Below are 8246 nucleotides of genomic sequence, written 5' to 3'. Positions count from 1 at the left end.
CATAGCTATCCTCTAGACGAAAGGAGTGCCTTTTCTCCTACCGTGGTCGATATGAGATGTTCTTCCCCCGACCAGCTGCTGCACCGCCTGGTTGAGGGCATCTATCTGGGCTTGCACGGCGCCAGGAATCACCATGGCCTCTGGTGCTAGGGGGACGTACTCATCGTGCCGCTCGCGGCGATCGTTGATTACATCTCTCAAATCCTCGTCTCTCTTCCGCTGCTCGCTAGCTCCGAGCCGGTTGAAGATGTTATTTTGTCTAGGCTGCCCCCTAGCGTCCCGTCTGTCGGGTTGGTCATCCCTAGGTGGCTGGCTTCTGCCTCCACCTCTTTCTTCATTCCTCCGACCGACATTTCCTCTGCCTGAGTCAGCCTCGTTATAACCATGGCCATCTCTGAATCTCGATTGGCTATGGTGGGATCGACTGTTCCCTCGATTGCCTTCCCGGGCTGGAACCTCTTGAGCGTTAGAGGGTGGCCTGCATTGGTCGGTAGGTCCCCGTGCATTAACATGCCGTGGGGGGCCTCAGACCGCAGAGCCTAACTCTGAGTTCCTCCTGTTACCAGGTGGACGCTGTCCTCTGCTCGGAGGGTTTGGCTCGTCGCCCCTGTGGCGTCTAGGACTGCGAGGCGGCTGCCCGTCCCTATTCTGCCTCTGCTGCGGGGGATTGTCGCCACCAGCTTAGGATAGAGGCTGTCCCTTAGGGTCCAGTGGGACATCATCTTGAGGTGCCGGTGGATGCTCGGGCCTTTGTGGGCTCGAGGGCTGGATAGGCGGGCTAGGATTGGGACCTCGGTGGGGTGGCCCATTCGTAGGTTGATCAGGTTGCGAGGTAGGTGCAGCCTGATTCCTAGCTAGTTGTAGGGCTGCCTCAAGGGCAGCCATGGCCTCCCTCTGGCGACAGTCCATCTCTGCCTGTCTTTCACTCAGCTCCAGGCGCCGCCATTCAATTTCTTGTTGCTGCCGCGCCATGATTTCGGCAGCACTTTCCTGGCCGGCCCTCAGATTGGCCAGTTCTTCCTGCAATACCCCTAGGGTATTCTTCAGTGTTTCGGAGTCCATATCTTCCTCATCAAATTCCAAATGTGGCTCATCCTCTGCCACGTTTGGAGGAGGAGGAGGCGGGTGAGATGGTGCAGCGCCGACCGCCTGTCCAGTTTTCTTGGTAGTTTTCGCCATTGATCTTTCAACGATAATGAATCAAGCTCTCAATGAAAGCACCAGAATGTTGACCTTGATTTTGGCCAACTGACACGGAGTCAAATTTGCTTGATGTAGACAAATACGTTGGAAAGAATGTGATGGAAAAATAATAAAGAACACAAGGGTTTATAGTGGTTCGGCCCCAGAATCTGGTAATATCCTACGTCCACTTGAATTGTTATTGATATAGGATTCAAAGGAGTGATCAAAGAACTAGGGTTCAATGAGTTTCACCAACCTCTAAAGAACAATACAATATATCAAATAGGATAACTCTAATCTCTAGTGATCAGAAAATAAGAAAAAAGAAGAAGATCCCTGTCCCTTGAGCCCTCCTTCTCTATTTATAGGTTCAAGGAGGATTTACATCAATTTGTTACAGATATCATTTCCTAAATAATCAGATACTCAGGAAATCATGGGAGATAATTTCGGATACTATCATAACTGCATAAGATCTTTTCCGCGCATAGCATTCGTATGACCAGGCTAGTCGTATGAAGAGATCGAACGTCGTGACACTAGATGTTTTCCTGGTCGATAGTCGAGCACGAATTCTGCCAGATGTTAGCCACGTGTACTAAATGTTTGCCATGTCATCCATGCTTGTTTTTTGGATAACACCCTCCAATACTCGTTATTCCCAATATTCTCAAATGCTAATAAATCATGTCCCATTACCCTTTACTTCCCGGTAATGTTCTAATCACCAAATTACCCCGAGACTCACCCTGAGCCCCGAAATCAACCCCGTTATGACCAAACCGCTAACTAGTATACAAAGATCGTCTCATGCCGAATGGCTCGAAAAAATCCACATTATAATGTGGCCTCATCAATGATTCACCAACATGCATGAAAATACACAATTATGCCCTCAACGAGCCAAATTACCAAAATGCCCCTATCATGAAATGTGGACCCAAATGCATGCATTTAACATCATATATAATTCACATAAACATGCATATAATCATTTAATGGCATAATAAATCAATTATGGCCCTCCCGGCCTACTAATCCAACCATTAAACCTCATTAAGGATTTTGGGGCATTACAGGAGAGGTAGCCTACAGATTGGTGATGCCTCCAACTCTATTAGGGGTTCACAATGTGTTTCATGTATACATGCTTTGGAAGTATGTATCAGAATCTACGCACGTGCTGAGTTATGAGAACCTGGAGTTGGATCAAGATTTATCGTATGAAGAGAAGTCAGTTCAGATTCTAGACTGAAAGGATAAAGTTTTGTGAAGCAAGACCATTGTCTTAGTGAAAGTGTTGTGGAGGAACAACATAGTGGAAGAGGCGACTTGGGAGCTTGAGATTGATATGCGGGATCGGTATCCCGAGTTATTCAGGTAAATTTCAAGGGTGAAATTTTTGTAAGGAGGGGATAGTTGTAGTGTCCCAAATTTTATAATATGGCTTAGGGCCTTGATTAGCGTGTCGGGAGGGCAATAATTGATTTAATTATACTAATATGTGAATTAAATGATTATGTGATTAAAAATGCACGTTTAGGTGAATTAAATATGCATGTGGGCCCCATTTGGTTAGTAGGGGCATATATGTAATTTTAGCAAGTTGAGGGCATAATTGTGATATATGTGTGTAATGTGATTGAGACCACGAGGGTGTGGTAATATATTTGTGATGCAAGATTCGAGACGGTCCTAAGGAGAGAATTAGCTAAATAGTCACAACATGATCGAATACCTAGCTCAGGAGGAGTCTAGGGGTATTTTGGGAATACAGTATATGCTTGGGATTATCGGGTAACAGGTAGTAATTTTGCAATTATTTGGGCATGTCGAGATTAGAATGGGGATTTATAGGAACACTTGAGGATTTAGCAGGATGTGGCAATTGACAAGAATGCCCTTGGTTGCACTAAGGGATTAAGGTTACACTTAGGGGCATTTTTGGAACATAGGCAATTAAGGGTAGAGTTAAATCAAGATACTAGAACTAAGGGGAAGTAGACATAAACTAGAATTCTCAGCTCTCTCTCTCTCTCTCTGTTTTACTCGGTTCTCTCTCCCTCTCATAGACATTTGGAAGCTGAGAAATTGTGGAGGATTTAAGCTAAGGAATTGGAGGCTTAAGGCTTGCTGAGCTTGGGGAGACTTACAGCTTGTGGCAACTGAAGTTAGCTCGGGGAAAAATTGTTACAAAGGAAGAATTAAAGGAAGTCTTTGTACAAATTTCTTAGTCTTTGTTAGAGTTTATGGGGTTGGAAACTTGGGTGAATGAATTTAGGTTATGATGAGTTTTTTGTTGGATTTTTGGATGCTTATACTAGTTTTGTTGTTTGGATATGAATCCTAGGCTGAATTCTAGGATTAAGGCTCGGAATTGGTGAGTTTGAGGGAAGTTGGCTCGTGAAATGCATGGGGAAATTATGGGTTTAGAGGCTTGAGCCGCGACCCTGTTCATCAGGCGTCGCGACCCACTTGAACGTGGAGGCCTAGGGGCCTCAGAAATTATCCCAGGCGCCATGGTGCAAGGCTTAGCGTGTTGTGGCCCGTGTCCTCCAGCAGGGAGGGCTTTACCCTCTAACTAGTAGTGTGTTGTGACCCTAGAGGGCATGCCGCCACCCAAAATGGATAGAAAGGGGAATGGAGGTTTTTAGCTCAGGAACTCGAATGTTAAGGCTCAGGAAGGATTCTACTACCCGGTTTAGTAGAATCCAAGGTCCCGGAGGCTAGATTAATATTCCAAAGTTATTTATTGGTTTAGGACTTGATTGAAGGTTATTATGAATGTGTTATGACTAGGTTATCAACAAGGCTCAGATTAGGGGACTGTGCTCGGGATCGCATTGCTTATTAGCTCAGAACACATGTAAGAAAACTATTGTACCCGTAGACTAGGGCACGACCCTATTGTTTGTGTTTCAGGGTGCTATGTGCTTAGTCCGTTTGTTGTTTTGCTGTATACTGTGGATTGTTATATTATACGTTATATGTTGAGTTTTCTTGCTAGGCTTCGGCTCACGGGTGCTCTATCGTGCAGGTAAGGGAAAGGGGAAGGTCGACCAACCATGAGTACAGAGAGCGTGGAGTGACAGGTATATGTTCGACCTACCTGGTTGCCACAGCCAAGCTTATTTTGGGGGAAAGTACTGTAATGAATTGCTTTGTCGCTTAGGTCGACTGTAATTATATTTTTGAGTTGTAATATATTTTCCAAACAGTATTTTGGGATCCCAACTATATAAATTTTTATGATTTCAATGAATGTCCAAATTTTTATAATTAATGTCATTAAACGAGTTTTATTTCAATTTAGTCACACTTTTATCCTAAAACATCGATTAGCAAGCTAATGGCACATTTTTAACTCACATAGTAACAACTCTAAGGAAGTAGGGCGTAACATTGTATGCTTGGAGTCCTTGTTTACCTTTCTAGTAACTATGATGATGTATTTGCCTCCAGAGCTTTTATCATCCTCTTTTGTGTGTAAGGGACTTTGATAAGCCCCTCCTTTATGATGAATTCCTTATGTTTTCTTTGGCCTGGTGACAATAGTCTTTTTGGTGCACCTTTGGGTTTTCGACATCCTTTTTATAATCTTTGCGCCCACTTGTTATTTTGTGCAAGAAGCGTCATTCTCGTCATTATGCATAGTACTATTTTTACAAGGGTCTCTTTTAGGACCCATTTTGGCTAGACGGCTTGGTGGCCGCTCTAGGCTTATTGGTGGACGTTCTCCTTGAGGCCTTACCCCTCGTGGAGATATTAGCCTTTATTAGGAGGTTATCCTTGTGAAACCTTTTGACTCCCTTGATATCCATAAGGGTAGCTAATCATCATGAATCCAAGAGATAGTTTGCAAGGACTTTGTTTACTTTTGCCATGTATCCTGCTCCTAAGTGGTTGGCAGGATTTATCTCATTAGGCACTGTTATCCAAAAAATTAGCATTGGTAACGTGGCAAGTGATTCCTGGACACGTGGCTGACACCTGGAAACGTTCTGCTAGAGTATCGACCAGAAGACACGTTAGAAGCAGTGCGAACCAGTCTTACCTGCGACCAGTCTGGTCGATAGCTCCGCATACAAGGCAACATTAATGGGAAGATCTTTGTAGAATCCCGAATTTATCTCACACAATCTCCTGAGTATCCGATTATTCAGGAAAGAATATCTGTAACAATCTTTTGTAATCCCCCTTGAGCCTATAAATAGCAAGAGATAGCTCAAGGGAGGGACTTTTGGCTTTTGAATCATTTGAGACTATAGCAATTCTCCTAGTAATATTGTATTGTTCTTCAGAGATTAGTAAAACTCATTGAACCCTAGTTCTTTGATCACTCATCTGATTTTTATATCAATATTAGTCTAAGTGGACGTAGGTCATTACCAGATCCTGGGGCCGAACCACTATAAAATACTGTGTCTTATTTACTTTTGTCATTACGTTCTTCTCATTACTTTCATTCATATCAAGCATATTCTGACTCCGTGTCAGTTGGCCAAATCGTGGGTCAACATTCTGGTGCTTTCATTGAGAGCTTGATTTATTGTTGTTGAGAAAACTAATGGCGAAAGCTGGACAGGCGGCCGCCGCTGCACCATCAAACCCGCCACCTCCTCCTCCTCCTGCAAGCATGGTAGAGGATGAGCCACAACTGGACTTTGAAGAGGAGGAAATGGATGATGCAACGTTGAAGAGTACCCTGGGCGCGTTGCAGGAAGAACTGGCCAGTCTGAGAGCCAGTCAGGAGACTGCCGCTGAAGTTATGGCGCGGCAGCAACAGGAGATTGAACGGCAGCTTGCGGAATTGAGCGAAAGGCAGGCGGAGGTGGACTGCCGCCAGAGCGAAGCCATGGCAGCCCTCGAGGCAGCCTTGCTATTGGCTAGAAATCAGGCTGCACCTACTTCGCAGCCTGACCAACCTGTGAATGGGCCACCTCAGAGGGGTCCCAATCCTAGCCCACCAATCCAGCCCTCAAGTCCACAAAGGCCCAAGCAGCCTCAGATGCCCCATGACGATGTCCCACTGGACCCTGAGGCACATCCACCATCCCAAGGTGCTCGGGGTAATCCCCCGCAACAGAGGCAGAATAGGGCCGAGCATCAGCCTCGCAGTCCTAGACGTCGTAGGGATGATGGACCGAACCTACCGAACAGAGGTCAGTGCCCTCCTGGTAACAGGAGGGACTCAGAGTTAGGCTCTGCGGTCCAGGGTCCCCCACGGCATGATAATGCACGGGGACACCATGACCAGCGCAGGCCGCCCTCTAACACTCGGGACGTTTCGGCCAGAGACGGGAATAGAGGGAACAGCCGGTCCCACCATAGCCAGTCAAGGTTCAGAGATGGCCACGGATATAATGAGGCCGACTCAGGCAAAGGAAACGCCGGTGGGAGGAACGAAGAAAGAGGTAAAGGTAGGAGCCAGGTACCTCAAGATGACCAGCCCAATAGACGGGACACTGGGGGGCAACCCAGGCAAAGTAATGCCTTCAACCGGCTCGGGGGTAGCGAGCAGCGGAGAAGAGAAGAGGACCTGAGAGATGTACTCAACGACCGTCGTGAGCAACATGGCGAGAATGTCCCTCCGGCAACAGAGGCCACAGCAATTCCTGCCACCGTACAGGCCCAGATAGACACCCTCAACCAGGCAGTGCAACAGCTGGTTGGGGGGAGGACATCTTACATCGCCCATGATAGGAGGAAAGGCACTCCTTTCGTGCAAAGGATAGCTAATGCCGAAACCCCGAGCAAATTCAAGATGCCTATGCTCCCAAACTTTGATGGATATGGGGACCCAGTGTCCCATGTCAACAAGTTTGAAAGTCAGATGGATATTCAGAAAGTGTCCGAAGATGCTCGGTGCAGGATCTTCCCTGCAACACTTTCTGAAGCTGCGCAGGAATGGTTTTTTAAGTTCCCTCCTGCAAGCACAGTTTCTTGGGAAATGTTCGTAAGGGAGTTCTACGGACAGTTCTACGCAGGTCGTGTGCATCCGACCGAAGCGAACCAGTTGGTTGAAATTCGCCAACAAGATGGGGAGTCAGTGAAAGACTACATCCAGTGTTTTATGCGAGCAGCAGCTGGAGCGAAGACGGTCGGGGACGAAGGCAAGATGATGGCCATAACTGCAGGAGTAAAACGTCGTTCTCCCCTCTGGAAGAGTCTCCGAAAGGAAGGGGTGAGAACTACCCAAGAATTTTTGGATCGAGCTGATCGCTATATCAAGCTTGAAGAAGCCATTGCCGACGATGGAAAGCCCTCAGGCAAGGATAAGAAGGCTTCCGAACCCACCAAGGCCGCCAATGGGTCCAAACCTAATGGCAACGGCAAAGGCAACGTGAATGGCAATGGTAATGGCAAGAACGGTGGAAAACAGCCGTATAACGAGCCTTCCACCTCCGACAACAAACGAGCCAAGGGTAATCGTTATGAGCCTCGTTCACTAACTACACTGTCCTCGTTGAGTCTCGGGGAGAGGTTTACCAGGCCACAAGTTCCAGTGTGCCTTACAAGAAACCTGGACCCATTCGAAAGGACATTTCGAAAAGAGACACCACCAAGTTCTATCGTTACCATAATGACTACGGACATGACACTAATGAATGCAACCAGTTAAAAGACGAGATCGAGTTCCTTATTAGACAAGGAAGGACACTTGAGAAGGTAGGTACGGGCCTCGAGAAATTCCCAACGAGAAGCTCTGGGTAGCAACGAGCAGGCGCCCACGCGCCAATGCTCGCCACCCTTACAGCCTGCCCCCGTAGCTGGCATGTTATTAACCATCTGTGGAGGCCCGCACCTCGCGGGAACTAGCGGAAAGGCTAGGGAACGATACGCACGAACCCTGCGCCACGACCAGGACACCGAGATGATGAATGTGGAGGACCGCGCTCCTAAGAAGGCTCGGTCAGAGGGAGGAGAGATAACCTTCTCTGATGACGACGCCCAACACGTCAGGTTCCCACATTCCGATCCGTTGGTCGTGGACATCCAGATGGCCAATATGATGGTGAAGAGGGTACTGGTCGATACAGGAAGTTCAGTGAATATCCTGT

Source organism: Humulus lupulus, chromosome X (assembly GCF_963169125.1).
Source record: "Humulus lupulus chromosome X, drHumLupu1.1, whole genome shotgun sequence".
NCBI classification, from domain to species: Eukaryota; Viridiplantae; Streptophyta; class Magnoliopsida; order Rosales; family Cannabaceae; genus Humulus; species Humulus lupulus.
This window is presented reverse-complemented; position numbering follows the sequence as displayed.